Source organism: Plecotus auritus, assembly GCF_963455305.1.
Source record: "Plecotus auritus genome assembly, chromosome: 9".
Taxonomy (NCBI): Eukaryota; Metazoa; Chordata; class Mammalia; order Chiroptera; family Vespertilionidae; genus Plecotus; species Plecotus auritus.
Genome location: NC_137783.1, coordinates 73,275,419 through 73,292,139, shown reverse-complemented (window position 1 = coordinate 73,292,139; position 16,721 = coordinate 73,275,419).

Genomic DNA, 16,721 nt, shown 5'->3' with positions numbered 1-16,721 from the left:
TTCTGTGGTCTTCTTGGCAATATTCTCTAACTCAGGTGCTTCCTAGACTTTTCATGCGAGGTGCCATTGGTCTGGCAGCATTGTGAGGAGCCCCCCCAAAAGCGGCTCAAAGCAGAAGGCAACTTCTCAGGATTCCTTGACCATCACAAGTGCTGATGGGATAAGTGCTCAAGGCATTACTGTAACCCATTTCCACAGTCTAACATTAAGAATCTATCCCAGGCTACTTCTGTCCCTGTGAATGTCCTCCCAAAGAATGGGGTTTGGAGAATGAAGTGAAAGCTGAGTGGAAAGCCACAAAGTCAGTGGGAGGTCCAAGAGAAGGGAAGACAAGCAACACCGCTGCTGACGATGTTTATAGACTGCTAATGTGTGTTGGCTTTGGCTGATGGTCTTACATGTCTTACCTTAATTTTGGTAATAACCACGCGACAAAGGTACTATTGTTATCACCATTGTAAAAAAGATAAAGCCAGCACTTGGAAAGGCTGGGTAATTTGCCAAAGTGATACAAATAAAGTGATGATCCTGGCACTAGAAGCCCATACATAAGCCTATGTTCTTAACTAAGTGACATGGCTACTTTGTGAGAAAGGAATAATACAGAGGTGGTGGGTAGGTGAATGCCTTTTGCATTGATCTAGGATATGACTTGATTCCAACCCAGACATGAGAATGAGGACCTGGAGCAATTCAAGACGGGGAGAGTTTTCCCTCCTCTACCCATAACGTCTGCCTGGCTTTTCTTTCCTCTGGAAAGAGGAGTACAGCCAGCAGTCTGCAGTTGCAGCTCTTATCTAAGAGGTTTGTGGACTTTCTATCCTGAGAAGGATGGAGACAGGTGAACACCTGGGCATCTTATGTTCAAAAGACCAAGTTGTGTGTTTTTTTCTTAGTGAGTATAACACAAATACATATAAGCTCTGATAGGAAAGGACCAAAAGTCACCAGGTGCCCCCACCAGAGCCCTGGGCACCAGAACTCCCTTCCTGCGTCATTCTGGATCTCTAGTAAACTTATCAGTGTGTCCACCCACCTCAAGTAGAACTATCAGAAACCAAGGAGCCTCATGTCCTATGTCACTGAATGCCAGGCTTGGGTGAGGACCACTCTGCAAAACTTGTCCTCCCAACCCAGAGATGGGATTCTCAGAGAATTCACCAGGGTTTCTAGTGGGACTTTTCAGAAGAAGAGTACAGAGAATACATCTATCCAGCAGCACCCACTGAGGATGAAGGCATTGTTGGAAGAAGTCAGGCCTTCTCCACTCATCCCTGAGTTGGACACAAATTCAGGACACAGGCCTGACTTCAAGTGACTAACTCATGGCCTCACTGCGTGTGGCACAGACTAAAGGGCATTGAATCAGACCAGTGCATCCAGCTAGGTTGCCATGTACCTGACTTAGAGGACAAGGCAGGTTGCAATTCTTGTCCCCAAGAAAGGCCCATTTTGTGATTCCCCAAATAATCTTAGTCTGAGGGAAATCACGTAAGCAGTAAGAACAGTGACTCCTTGCTTCTCACAGTCAGTGAATGAGGTCCCTTCTGGTTTTATTTCTGGTTATTGCTCCTATATCAGCTTAGGCCAGAGGCTGAAGCATTGCTGTGTATTTGGCCACCTAGGGGTCCTCACTCAAGCTGGTGGACAGTCCTGGGGTGATCAGACATCCATTCCCACAAAGGGTACACACACAGAGGCAGCCAAATTTGTGTCTATTCAGAAATCCGCCCCCCCTCCGCCTCCATACACACACACACACATACACATACAGGTGAGCACAAATCTCAGGCTCCAGAGATCTCTCAAGGTCATGCCCTTGCGCTGCTCTCAGGCCATCTGGCTTCCTGGCTGGTTTCCAAAGAGGCTAGTTGCTATCTCCCCAAATTCAAAGATCACATAGCTCTGCTCTGCCTCCTCCAAGGGCTGATCAAGAGGCTTATGCTGAAGCAGGGAGATTTTGTATTAGAACAGCTTTTGAGGAAGCTTTGTGAGACCTGATTTAAAAGGGCTTTAACCTCTCCAGAGGCTCATGGGCATGTCCACTGGCTGTCCTTCAGGGGCATCTGGAAGCACCTTACCTGGAGGAAGGGGGTGGATTGAATGCCCAGAGAAGGAGAAGAGATGTGTCCCTCCCTTCAGCCAGGGAGGCCAGTGACAAGTAAATACTGTAATGAAAGCCCCATCAGTGCTAGAACTGAACTTGTAAACCGCAGCCTCCCAAGGGCTGACTCAGAGACCCCTAGTTCTGGGCCTGAACCCTTTAAACAGGAAGCCCCAGAATGCAGTTCCAGCCCCTCTTCTTCCTGCCCTCTCCTTTTCACCTTGTCCTCCTCCTCCCCTTTGCTGGCAAAGCTACTTCCTGGGAGAACCCTGAAGCTGTTCCCTAGTTGAGCCAGGTTGGCAGATACCCCAGTCAAGAAGCAGAGCTGATCAAATAGAGGTGATGTTGTGTGAAGGAAGGCCCAGGGTGTGTGCAGGGCGAGTGTGGGGAGAGTAGAGTGTACAGTTGACCCTTCAACAACCACAGGTTTGAACTGTATGGGTCCACTTATATGTGGATTTTTTTTTCAATATATACCTACATTACTGTAAATGTATTTTCTCTTCCTTATGATTTTCTTAATAACACTTTCTTTTCTCTAGCTTACTTTATTGTCAAAATACAGTATTAATACATATAACATACAAAATATGTGCTAATTGACTGTTTATGGTATCAGTAAGGCTTCTGGCCAACAGTAGGCTACTAATGGTTAAGTGTTGGGGGAGTCAAAGTTGTATGTGGATTTCTGACTGCGCAGAGGTCAGCATCCCTAACCCTGGTGTTCAAGGATCAATGGTGTTTAGCCAAACAAAAGAGGACTAAGAACAGTAGGTCAGGGTGAGTTTTAGAGTTTCTGGAGATAAACATGTAAAATAACAGATCCATGGTGAGGCCAAAGTGCTTTGTCCACAGAGATCTGAGTCTGCAAGACCTCAGAGTAAGTCCATGTTAGAAGGAAAATATTTGGAATTCAGCTCATGCCCACCCTTGATGAAACACTCTCCTTCCCTTCACCCCACCTACCCAGGCTCCCTTGGTTTCCCTAGGAAAAAAGGAGGAATCTGACTTTAGAGATTGGATCATAAACATATTTCCATTCCTATTCACCCACACTCCAATGCCTACCAGTCTGGTAAACTCCCATGTCCCAAAGCATAATCTCATACACGCAGACACACACAGCACCTCACTCATTGATCTGCTGACCACGTCTACACATAGCGTCCATGTGATGGGTTTTTGTGCCACAGACCCCTTTGGCCACTCTGAGGAAGCCTGTGAGTCCTTTTATAAAACTGTTTGTAAATGCATAAAATAAAATACATAGAATTACAAAGGAAAACTATTATATTGAAGTTCAGTTTTCACAGTATTTTAAACACAAAGCTGTCATTTGGTGATACATGGACTTCCTTATTAACGCTTTAAATAATATCTTATGATTGATCTTATAGCTAATGTTGGAGTGACTATAAATGATATTTTGATATATCTGCAAGAACTGTAAAATAATATGAAAATATCTGTGATTTCTATTGGTAATTAAGTCATAGACACTCTTAATACTACTATGATTTATTGCTTACATTCATATTGGAGGAAATGACACATTATAGTTAAAAGTTAGTACAAATAAAAATTTATTTTTTCCCCATTTAAGTTCATGGAACCTCTCAATTCTCTCTATGGACACCTGGAAGAGCCATGGATCCCAGGCTAAACATTACCCAACTTATCCAGCATATGCACTTCTACAGCAATACACACATTCATTCATTCTACTCACAAACACTTATTCATCACTTCATACACATGCATTTCTAAATCCCGCCTCATAAATACCCAACCAATACTTTCATATACGCTGGGTGATGGGAGATGTTAAACAGTAAGGCCCTGGTGGGCAGCAGTTGCTAGGTTCCATGGTGTAAATACTACCACCAAAGCCAGTTTCAAGTGGCCAATAGAGGTACTGACGTGAAGGTGGGAAGAGATGAGCAGTAGCACCCACCCCACCACACAGATGGAGTAGACATAAATAAGTAACCTCAAGCATAGAAATGAGGAATATGCAAACTAATTCAGAAGGGGGGGAGTTTTAATAATTACTTTTATTTTTATATGATTTATATAATTATAAATATATACAATTTAATTTTTAATAACGGCCAATTTTAAGAACCAGCTTACAAAATTCCTAAATTTGTAAGACCAATATAAGCCAGCTCCAGCACATCAGTGCATATGCCTTCATTGTCATACACCTACCAAACCATCAGGTTAGTTCTACATGCATATCCAATCTCACTTATTCACACATGTCTCTAACTCCTCATAAACATACACTTCACTAACGCCTTCATCGTACACATACTCACACTTGCACCTGTCCAACTTTACACGCAAGGTGTTCATGTAGACCCTGGATATATATAACACTCATTGCTACATTATCTATATTTACAAACTCCCAATTCATAGATGTCCTCAAACTCATACAACCCAAACATAAAAATACAAGCTCAACTAAAACGCAGTTATACTCATTCATACACACAGCATTCCCATATACCATATGTCCCTACTTACTTAAAACACACATACACACCAACACTTACCCATTTACATTTATACCAAAAATTTGCCAACATGTCAAATACACTCAAGCATTGATTTACACTAAAGGTATATTTGTTACACACATATTTAAAAACCTGTAATTTTCTTATACCCCCAATAATAAATACACAACTAACCTCCATTCATGCATATGCCCATTCACCACCTGCCACATATATTATTCATATGAACTCATGCGTACACATCCCCAAAGTCACCTACACACACCACTCCACATTCTTTATATTCTTACACCCACCTGCCCACTGCACACCCCACCCAGACACACGGGATAGGACCTGACACCTCCTTGGTGAAGGCTGCCGTTGGCCCTGAGAGCACTTCCAAGCCAAGGCGGAAGCCAGGGTTGGCTGGTGACCTCAGGCTGCTACGTCAGGAAACAGCAAGACAGACACTTGGCCAGAAAGCCCATTGCTTTGCAGAGCACACTCCACCAGTGTCTCCTCCTTTGTGTTTTGATTTCTGATTCTCTGAACTTCAGATCCATTAAATCTCTGTCAGAAGAAGCAAAGAGACACACTGGGCTACGACAGCATGGCAGAGAGGACCCGGTGCCACTGATAGCAAAATCTGAGTCTAACAAAATGCCCACATCAGAGGAAGAAAGCAGCTCATTGTTGGCCACACTGGAGGTTTGGGAAGGTACATTACCCACCCGAGTGTTTGTTTTGCTCTGTTTGAGTTTGGGAAGGAGTGGATGCCGAAATCTACAGGGAGGAGACCCTTAGGGACCTTGGCGGCAGAGGGTGGGGACACAGGCGAGCTGGTGCACTGTGGTCCTGGCCACATGGGTCCCCCACTGGGCCAAGCCCTCATGGTGCGGGGAGGAACTCACAGCTCATGTGTGAAAACCCTCAAACAGTTGGTGCCTTCAAAATTGTCTGGCAGGGCCCCTGCCCACTGCCCCGTGCCGCTGGGCTGCCCATCCTGGCCTGCCTAGAGGCACCTGCATCTGCCTGGCTAATGCCATAGTGCCGTGGTCGGCAAACTGCGGCTTGTGAGCCACATGCAGCTCTTTGGCCCCTTGAGTGTGGCTCTTCCACAAAATACCACGGCCTGGGCAAGTCTATTTTGAAGAAGTGGCATTAGAAGAAGTTTAAGTTTAAAAAATGTGGCTTTCAAAAGAAATTTCAATCGTTGTACTGTTGATATTTGGCTCTGTTGACTAATGAGTTTGCCGACCACTGCCATAGTGTATCTGCCTGACCCGCAGCCGGACTTGCTGGGGTTGCACAGAGCCTGGCGAATGCCCATTTGCTCAGCATATAATGGGGATTAGGATTCATTAACGCACTACAAATTAAAGTATTACTAACGGCTGTGGACTTTAAATGGGATCCAGGGAAGGAACCAGGCGAGGGCCCGCCTCTCCTGTCGCCCACCTTACTGCATTGTTCTGCACGGGCAATCCTGTGTCTTTAATATGTGGCTACAGCCACTGATGTAACCCAGGACAACACACAGGACCTCCCAGTTAAGTATTAATCTGCCAAAAGAATGACCTTCCTCCACTAAAGAAGGGGCGGTTTTAAAGCCTTGCCAGCACCCAGAGGAAGGCTCATTTGCTCACTCATTTAGCATATTAAAAGAGTATTATTGTTACAAACAAGAAATCTAAATGAGGCCTGGGCAGGAGCATGGCTCACACTGCTGATGAAAGGTGCCTGGAATGATAAACGGAGGCGGGTCTCTCATTGTTCACCAACAGGGCAGGACCTGGCTGCCCAGGACAAGAGCCAAGGCTCAGCTGGGACCCAGTTATGTCAGGAAGGAGTGGAGCAGGCCCAGCCACGGGGTGCTGCCACCCTCACCCTGACCAGGGGGGCTGCAGAAGGTGTGTGTGAGGCGACTGAAGAGCAAGGAAGCCAGCGAAGCCCCTCAGGGGATTCCCTGGAGGCCCCAGCTTCCCTTTGCACCTCTCTGCACCTCTCTGAGCCCCTTTGACTTGTTTACTTACAGCTGCTCCTGCCCCTGCAGGTCAGCTCTGTGGGCAGCTCCCTGGGGGACCTCCTGCTAGTCCCAGAAGGGAGAGTCTGGCAGGCAGAGAGAGGATGGGGAGGACACCACATTGGAGATGTCCGGGGTTGCTGGGCTGAGAAACTGGGTGTCTCCTCTTCAGGCCTGTGGCCATCTGTTGGGAGAAGATAGAGCCTTGGTGAAGCCATGAGCAGAGGGAGAGAGAAATATGTAATTAAGAAAAGAGACAAAAGATAGAAACAGAAATTCAAATTCAACAGTATCCAGGGAAATGGGGCTCTGCGTCTTCCTGGCACCATGTTAGGTTCCATGTGTGCTGACCAAGACGTAAATCCAGCCCCAGGGATTAACCAGCTGTGGGAGGCGGTGGGAATGACTCACAGGAAGCTGATAGGCATAGAATAAAGTTTTAAGAATACAGAATATTTAGGATATAAATAATTATTGATAACAGGAAATACTGGCAAATTATAGATTACTTGAATACAGATTGGATTGATTTACTGTAATTACAGCCTTGAAGGGGGAGTGGCATCATCCTAAGAGCTACTAGTACTGGCAGGCCCACTCTCATTTCTGGCCCATGTTCTCTGTGAGGACGGGGACTTTGCTCATCTCTGTGTCCCCATCACCTGGTATAGTTCCCAACTCTCACTAGATGCTATGGCAGAGGCAACACTGTTTGTTCCCCACCCAATGGCTTCCTCCTCCATTTCTCAGTCTCCCTTAGAGCTAAACGGGGAGCACATGACTAGCTGTGGCAAATAGGAACATGAGTAGAGGTGATGTGCCACTTCTGGTTTGAGACATGGAAGAGACAATCTACCCCACAATCTTCCTTTCCTGTCACAGTGTGGTGAGAGGGGGCATGGCATGATGAGGGAGCCTGGATCCCTGAGTTACTGGATGGATTACAGCCATGACCAACCTACAGCAAGCTCTTCAGACTTTTGTTGCAGTGTATCACTGAGCTACAGCAGCTTACCTATTGAGGCATTGGAGTTTTTTATCCTGATTCATATGTGATACTTAATAAAATACTTGTTGAATTAATAACTGAGTATTATTTAATCCTCACAATAACTTTAAGGTAGATACAGTTATTTCTGTTTGAGAGATAAGAGAAGGGATTCAGGAGAAACCAAGATGGCGGCATAGGTAAGCACCTAAACTGCTGCCTTGCACAACAATTTCAAAACTACAACTAAAAGACAAAACGGACATCATCCAGAACCACAGGAAGGCTGGCTGAGTGGAAATTCTACAACTAGAAGGAAAGAGAAAAGCTCACGCAGAATCAGAGGAGAGGCAAAGGGCTGAGGTATGGAGACATGCGCGCAGAGAGGAAGGGTGGCTGAGTGCCTGGCTGACTTTCTCTGGCGGGAGGGGGAAGGAAGCCCCCAACTGTACTGAACCCCAGTTCTGACTGCACTGAACCCCAGTTCTGGGCGAAACCCCATGGACCCAGGCTCATACAGGGGGAGTCTAGACTATCAGGGAGAGAGAAAGGCACACGGAGACTAGGAGATTCAGGGGAGCCGCGGTGGGCAGGGGTCTGGAGGCACATGCGTGTGAGTGCTCGCAGAGAAGACTGAATGTGGAGGTTGCCGCAGGCTTTCCCTAGCGGAAGGGAGTCGGAAGCTCCTGACTGCACTGAACCCCAGTTCCGACTGCACTGAATCCCAGTTCCGGGGGAGCCACTGGGGACCCACGCTCTTACGGGAGGAATCTGGACTGTCAGGTGGAAACTCAGGGGAGCCGCGGAAGGCAGAGGTCTGGAGGAGCGCACGCAAAGGCAGGGCTGATGGGAAGCCAAGACTGTCTGCTCTGCCCTGAGACTCTGCCCCATCCAAGCTGAGCACAGAGGCTATTGCAATTTGGCAAGTCTGATCCTATAAGGCTGTCTCCAGCACTGAACTTCTCCCAGCATAGACACAGCTGATCCTCACAGCCAATTGGCCTGGAGGTCAATTCCTCCCAGTGATACCAACAACAATCAAGACTTAACTACAACAAGACTGTACACACAGTCCACAAAGGGGTGCACCAAGAGTGTCCACCTCAGGTTAATTGGGGAGGCGGACCCACTGGGCCATATAGGAAACCTAGCACACAAAGCTACCCTACCAACTCAGGGAAGCAACAAAAATGCGGAGACAAATAAACAGATCACAAACGAAAGAAATGGAGGAAAACAAACGACTGGATATAGAATTCAAAACCACGGTTATAAGGTTTTTCAAGAATATCTTAGAAAAGGCCATTAAATTTAGCGAGACCCTAGAGGATATGAAAAAGGACCAATTAGAAATTAAACATACACTGACTGAAATAAAAAATATTATACAGAGACCCAACAGCAGACTAGAGGAATGCAAGAATGAAGTCAAAGATTTGAAGTACAAAGAAGTAAAAAACACTCAACCAGAAAAGCAAAAACAAAAAAGAATCCAAAAAGTTGAAGATAGTGTAAGAAGCCTCTGGGACAACTTCAAGTGTACCAACATCAGAATTATGGGGGTGCCAGAAGAAGAGAGAGAGCAAGATACTGAAAACCTATTTGAAGAAATAATGACTGAAAACTTCCCCCACCTGGTGAAAGAAATAGACTTACAAATCCAGGAAGTGCACAGAACCCCAAACAAAAGGAATCCAAAGAGGACCACACCAAGACACATCATAATTAAAATGCCAAGAGCAAAAGACAAAGAGAGAATCTTAAAAGCAGCAAGAGAAAAACAGTTAATTACCTACAAGGGAGCACCCATATGATTGTCAGCTGATTTCTCAACAGAAACTATGCAGGCCAGACGGAAGTGGCAAGAAATATTCAAAGTGATGAATAGCAAGAACCTACAACCAAGATTACTCTACCCAGCAAAGTTATCATTCAGAATTGAAGGTCAGACAAGAAAAAGCTAAAGGAGTTCATCACCACCAAACCAGTATTATATGAAATGCTGAAAGGTATTCTTTAAGAAGAGGAAGAAGAAAAAAGTAAAGATAAAAATCATGAACAACAAATACATATCTATCAACAAATGAACCTAAAAATCAAGTGAATAAAAAATCTGAGGAACAAAATAAACTGGTGAATATAATAGAATCAGGGGCATAGAAAAGGAGTGGACTGATAATTTTCAGGGGGAAAAGGGTATGGGGGTGCAGGAAGAGACTGGACAAAAATTGTACACCTATGAATGAGGACAGTGTGGGGGAGGTAAGGGCAGAAGGTGGGGTGGGAACTGCGTGGAGGGGAGCTATGGGGGGAAAAAGGAGAAACAATTGTAATAATCTGAACAATAAAGATTTATTAAATTAAAAAAAAAGAGAAGGGATTCAGAGTTAAGAAGTAATAGAGCTAGAAGTTGAATTTATGTCTACAAGGTCCATGCTCCTGTTCCTATAGCTGACTGCCTTTCAAGAACAGAGTGTAGTGCATGTTTCATGTGAGATTTAGTGAAAGCCACCTCAGTGCAAGAGGGTTAGGGACATTCTGAATGAACGGTCCCCTGGTCGTCCCTGTGGCCAGGACAGGGCAGTCATTCAGGATGCAGTAAGGCCTTCTGAAGTCCAGCATTTCAATGAACAGCTTTGGCTAGGTGTTTTCTCTCCTTGGGGTAGCGGGGCAGGGCGGGGGGTGGGAATTTTTATCCCAACATCTCCCAGCTTAGGAAGGAGGGATCTTCTTCCCATAAGCAGGTGATCAATACCAGTCTCCTCAGAGAGACTGGCTCATGCTGGCTTTTGTATCTCATCTAAATAGATTTGTCAACCACCAGTTTCTGAAGCTCAGGAGCCTGGCCTGCCTGAACTTGGGAAGCATGAAAATAGCTGAAGGTAAATAATAACCAGTTGACTCACACTGGGAATCCTCTTTTTTACGCTGCTGCCACTGCCACAAAGAAGGCATATGGTTGTGTGAGGAGGGGAAAGACCTCCAGCCCAAGCCAGAGGAAAGGTGCTCAGCATATGGGGGAAAGGAGGCGTCTACAGAACCAGAAATAAGTTTAACCTCTGGGAGAAAACTAGCAAGCCTCAACCCTAATGGACAAGATTAGTTACCTGTGGAGCAATCCAGTGGGCAGAACTGGCTGTCCCCACTCACCATCCCTCACCCTGGCTCCCTGCAGGTCTGAATATTCAGTTTAGCTAGCAGAATAAGCATTTACTGAGTAAAAACCATATGCCAAGCATGTTGCCAGATGCCGGGGACACAGATGTGAGTAAGAAGGGCCAGTCTGGCTCACCCAGGCTGTGTCAGTTAAAACACTTCGTTGTCATGGGAAACAGCTCTCTGCTCAGGGCTGCCACCAAACCATGTGGTGGGTTAGTGCAATGCAGTGTTGCTCAGTGGCTCCCCAGTGGCCAAATTCCTCTGCACTAAAGGCCTTTCTCTTCTCCACTCTGCATATTTCTTTCTCTTCAGGACCTGTGTTTCCCAGGGAACTATACTCTCTGAAACCCAAGTCCATATGCCCTAAATATTAGAGCTGAACAAATCCAGAGGGACTGTTGTCACCCAAACGCCCGGTGGTAAAGATGAAGAAACTGGGAGGAAGAAAGGGAGAAATGAACTGACCGAGGTCACTCTCTGGGCTTTCCTGGGAAACCCACCTGACTCATGTGTGTTTGTTAACATTTAAGCCAGAAAAATGTATTAAAGTGATTTAGTAAACTAATCAATAGATGGACTGGTAAGGTGGGAGTGGGGAGAAAAGGTAATTGTCTGGGTATATGCTACTCCCATCCTCTCTTTATAACTTGTGTCCACCCTTCATTCCACTCCGTTCCCTTAATTCCAGGTCCTCGCTAACTCCCACTTCTTAAGCAATTTGAATGCAAAGACCATAGGGAAGCTGAAGCCTTGGAGCTCCCTTGGCTGAGAAATTAGTCCATCTAATTACACTCCCATACTGTATTTATCTCAATGGAAAGGCTGCCAATGGTCTGTCAATGACAGACAAGATGAGTGTGAAGTAGCTGCAAATGGTTGAAGTCTTAATTGTGTGAGCTGCCTTAAGGGATATGACATTCTTTACGGGAGCTTCATCGCCACCCTGACACCCTTGGCTGAGTCCCCTTGCTATTATGCATTCCCATGGCTGGGGTGACAGCTCATTCACTGCTCTTCCCTGGGGTTCCAGCCCAGCTCAGTGTTACCTTCTCCTGATGCCTTCCCTGACCTCTCTCCCAGAGCTCATGCTCCCAAATGTGTTGTGAACATCTCTCTCACAATGCTCACCCATGGCCTTGCCACTCTATTCCTCTGCCTTTCTTCCCTACCAGCTGAGAATTTCTTGTGGAAAAGCCCCATGCCATCCTTGTTTGTCTGCCCTGACACAGAGCCAATGCACAACAGTTGCTTAATAAGTGTGTTGAGCCCTGGCCAGTTTGGGTCAGTTGCTTGGAGCATCATCTCGTACACCAAAAGGTGGCAGGTTTGATTCTCTGTCAGGGCACATACCCAGGTTGCAGGTTCAATTTCCAGAAAGGGCACATGAAGGAGGCAGCCAATCAATGTTTCTCTTCTCTCTCTCTCTCATCTTTCTCTCTTTCTCTTAAATCAATAAAAAATACAAATAAAAATTAACAAAACAAATAAATGTGCTGAAATAAAAATAATATTAAAGTAATTTCCCAATTTTGAAAGCCTAACCCTTGTTCTGATATTTCACCTGGCTAGGCCTCATAACGCTAGGCTAGGTGCTCCTGGGTAGCCAGGCCTGTCGAGGTATTGTGCCTAGGACTTCACATGCAATGTCACAGTCCTGTAGGGTAGGTTTTATGATCGCATCTTCATTTCAAGAAACTAGGCCCAGAGGAGTTAAGTAACCAGTCCCAGTTTTCACAGCTGGTCTGTCTGACTCTATAGCCCATGCTCCCCATAGACAACACCCTAACTTTGCTGACCCAGCATGTCCTGCTTATAAGCACCCACAGTTTGAGATTGTCAATCATATTTGTGGCCTCTGTGAAAATGCTCCCTAATTTTCTGCGATGCTATAAAGTCACATACAACCTAGACTGGACCTAACAACTTCATTTCCCAGTGACATCTGCCTGTGCATATGGTCCCTGCCCTGTTTTAACAGCCCCTTTCCCACCTGGGCCAGAGCAGCACTGCTCCAGCTGCCGCCCAGCTCTGCAGGATTCCTGCTTGAGCCCCTTTTTAGATTCTGGGCCTCAGTTCCTTAAGAACTCTAGTGGCTTTTACATAATAATGACCAACAAAGACAAGAGCTGTCTGCAATAAATGCCCAGGACAAAAATCCCTGCCATGATCCCCAGAAAACAAATAGAAGGTCTTACCTATGTGGCTCTAGAGCAGTGGTTCTCAACCTTTCTAATGCTGTGATCCTTTAATACAGTTCCTCATGTTGTGGTGACCCCCAACCATAAAATTATTTTCGTTGCTACTTCATAACTGTAATTTTGCTACTGTTAAATCATAATGTAAACATCTGTGTTTTCTGATGGTCTTAGGCTCTACAGCAGCGCTTCTCAACCTGTGGGTCACGACCCACAGGTTGAGAACCACTAGCAGGGTCACCCCACAGGTTGAGAACAGCTAGCAGGTTGAGAACTGCTAGCAGGGTAGCCTAAGGTTGAGAACCGCGACCCACAGGTTGAGAACCGCTAGCAGGGTCGCCTAAGACCATCGGAAAACACAGATATTTACATTACGATTCATTAACAGTAGCAAAATTACAGTTATGAAGTAGCAACGAAAATAATTTTATGGTTGGGGGTCACCACAACATGAGGAACTGTATTAAAGGGTCGCGGCATTAGAAAGGTTGAGAACCACTGCTCTAGAGGATCCCAGGCTTGGGTCTGCTATTCATATAGTCCCATATAATTTTCTGGAACTTTGATCTAGCTACTTCCCCCTGACCACTTTATTAATTTATTTACATTTCCACTCTTTTAAAAAACTATATAGAATTAAGACTCATGTGAAGTTTGGAGTCATCTGGACATTATCTCTGCTCACATTTTCTCCAGGTGCCAGGCAACCTGATCTCTCCCCAGTGATATCTCAAAAGTCAATGCATACAGGCACACCCATCGTCTGAGAGTAGAAGTAGATCAAATAGGAACAGGGTTAGGGAAGGGAGAAGGAGAGAGGCTCGGCAGGAGAGAGAAGAGGAAGGAGATGTTAGGTGAAGCTACAGGTTGAGGCAATCCCCAAGAAGAGGTCAGAACAGTGGTCATAGTTGTGAGAATGAGAGAAAGGATATTTGGAGGACTAAAGTAAGATTAGGAGGCTGCAACTGCAGGGATTGCAAGGTCATGAGGTTTGCCTGGTGAGTTTTCAGTTTCCTGGGTTGAGAATTCCACTCTGCTCACAAGAAAGAAGGTGCCCTTGAGAACACCTTGAATTCAGGGTTGGGGTACAAGGGAAATATGGGTCAAAGAGAGACTGAGACGATCTCAGTCCATTTGGAAAGGAATGTCAAAACCTGCTAAATATAGAGTGTGAATATTCAAGCAAAGATGAGAAGCTCAGGTAGGACTTGGAGAATAGAAATAACTCTATTGCAAATATCTACATTTTGCTAACAGACAGGACTATTCCAGATGCCAAAAAAGAAGCAGTCTGCGCATGTGATGGATTTTTCCCCCGGATATAGGAATCTGTGTCACGATTAACCTCTTGATGAGAGATTTCTTTCAATTAAGTTTTAGTTGACAGATGGTAAAACCAGGACAACTGGCAAGGTTTGACTGACAACTGGAGAAAATGAAACTGCTAATTCTTTCTCTTCTTGCCTCCCTTTTTACCTTCCCACCTCCTTCTTGCCAAATACCCTTAGCCTCTGAATACACATTTCCCTGTCCCTTCTCTATAAGGGACCTCTTCACTTGCCTTGACCCCTTCTCTCTCCTGCCCCAACTTCCATTTGGGTTGATTGAGTACCTCTCCTCTGGACTGTCATAGCACACTGTGCATATTTTTTTCTTTTTTATTAAATTTATTGGGGTGACATTGGTTAATAAAATCACAGGTTTCAAGTGTGCAATTCTATGATACAGCATCTGTATGTTGTATTGTGTGTTCTCCTCCCTAAAGTCAAGTCTTGTTCCATCACCATTTATCCCCCCTTTACCGTCTTCTACCATCCCCTACCTCCTTTTCTATACTGTTGTCTGTGTCCATGAGGTTTTTTTCCTTTGCTTAATCCCTCACCTTTTTTACCCAACTCCCCAACTCCTCTCCTCTCTGACAGCTGTCATGCTGTTCTCTGTAGCTATGAGTCTGTTTCTATTTTGTTTGTTAGTTTATTTTGTTCATTAGATTCCACATAGTGAAATCATATGGTACTTGTCTTTCTCTGACTGACTTATTTTACTTAGCATAATGCTCTCCAGGTCCATCCATGCTGTCACAAAGGGTAGGATTTCCTTCTTTTTAAAGGCCGAATAGCATTCCATTGTGTAAAAGTACCACAGCCTTTTTATCCAATCATCTATTGATGGCCACTTCGGTAGTTTCCAGGTCTTGGGTATTGTAAATAATGCTGCAATGAACATAGGGGTGCATATATTCTTTCAAATGAGTGTTTTGGATCTCTTTGGATATATCCCCAGAAGTGGAATGGCTAGGTCATAAGGATGTCCCATTTTTAATTTTTTGAGGAAACTCCATACTGTTTTTCACAGTAGCTGCACCAATCTGCATTCCCACCAACAGCACGAGGGTCTCTTTCTCTTTTCTCTACATCCTGGCCAACATGTAGTCTGTTGATTTATTGAAGAAAGCCATTCTGACAGGTGTGCGGTGATATCTCATTGTGGTTTTAATTTGCATTTCTCTGACCATTTGTGACATTGAGCATCTTTTGATGTGTCTGTTGGCCACCTGCATGTCCTCTTTGGAGAAGAGTCTATTCAGGTTTTCTGTCCATTTTAAAATTGGATTGTTTGTCTTCCTCATGTTGAGTTTTATAAGTTCTTTATAAATTTTGGATATTAACGCCTTAGTGAGTACTACAACAGCATGAAAAATGACATAGAAACCATAAAAAGAACCAGTCAGAAATAAAGAATACAATATCTGAAATGAAGAATACACTAGAAGGAATAGACAATAAGCCAGACAAAGCAGAACACTGAATCAGAAATTTAGAAACAACATAGCAGAAAACACCCAATCAGAGCAGCAAAAAGAAAAAAGAATTTTTTTTTAAAATGAGGATAGTTTAAGGGATTTGGGAAACAGCATGAAGAGTAACAAGATCTGCATCACAGGGAGACCAGAAAGAGAAAAGAGAGATCAAGGGTTCAAGAACCTATTTGAAGAATAGTGACTGAAATTGTCCCTAGCCCGGTGAAGAAAGAGACACACAAGTCCTGGAAATGCAGAGTCTCAAACAAGATGAACCCAAAGAGGCCCACACCAAGACACATCATAATTAAAATGGCAAAGACTAAAGACAAAGAGAGAATCTTAAAAGCATCAAAAGAAAGACAGTTACCTACAAGGGAGCTCTCATAAGACTTTCAATTGATTTCTCAACAGAAACATTTCAGTCCCGAAGGGAATAGCATGAAATATTCAAAGTGATGAAAATCAAGGACCAATAACCAAGACTACTTTACCCAGCAAGGGGAATCATTTAAAATTGAAGGAGAAATAAAGAGCTTCCAGACAACAAAAAGCTAACAGGGTTTGTTACCACCATACCAGCATTACAAAAAATGTTAAAGGTTTCCAAGAAGGAGGAGGAGGAGGAGAAGCCCAACAACAAGAACAAGGATAAGGAGAAGGAGGAGGAGGAGGAGGAGGGGGAGGAGGAGGAGGAGGAGGAGGAAGAGGAGGAGGAGGAGGAGGAGGAGGAGGAGGAGGAAGAGGAGGAGGAGGAGGAGGAGGAGGAGGAGGAGGAAGAGGAGGAGGAGGAGGAGGAGGAGGAGGAGGAGGAGGAGGAGGAGGAGGAGGAGGAGGAGGAGAAGCACAACAAGAACAAGAACCAGAGGAACAAAGTTAAAAGAATAAAATGGCAATAAATACATGCCTATCACTTTAAACATAAATGGATTACATGCTCAAATC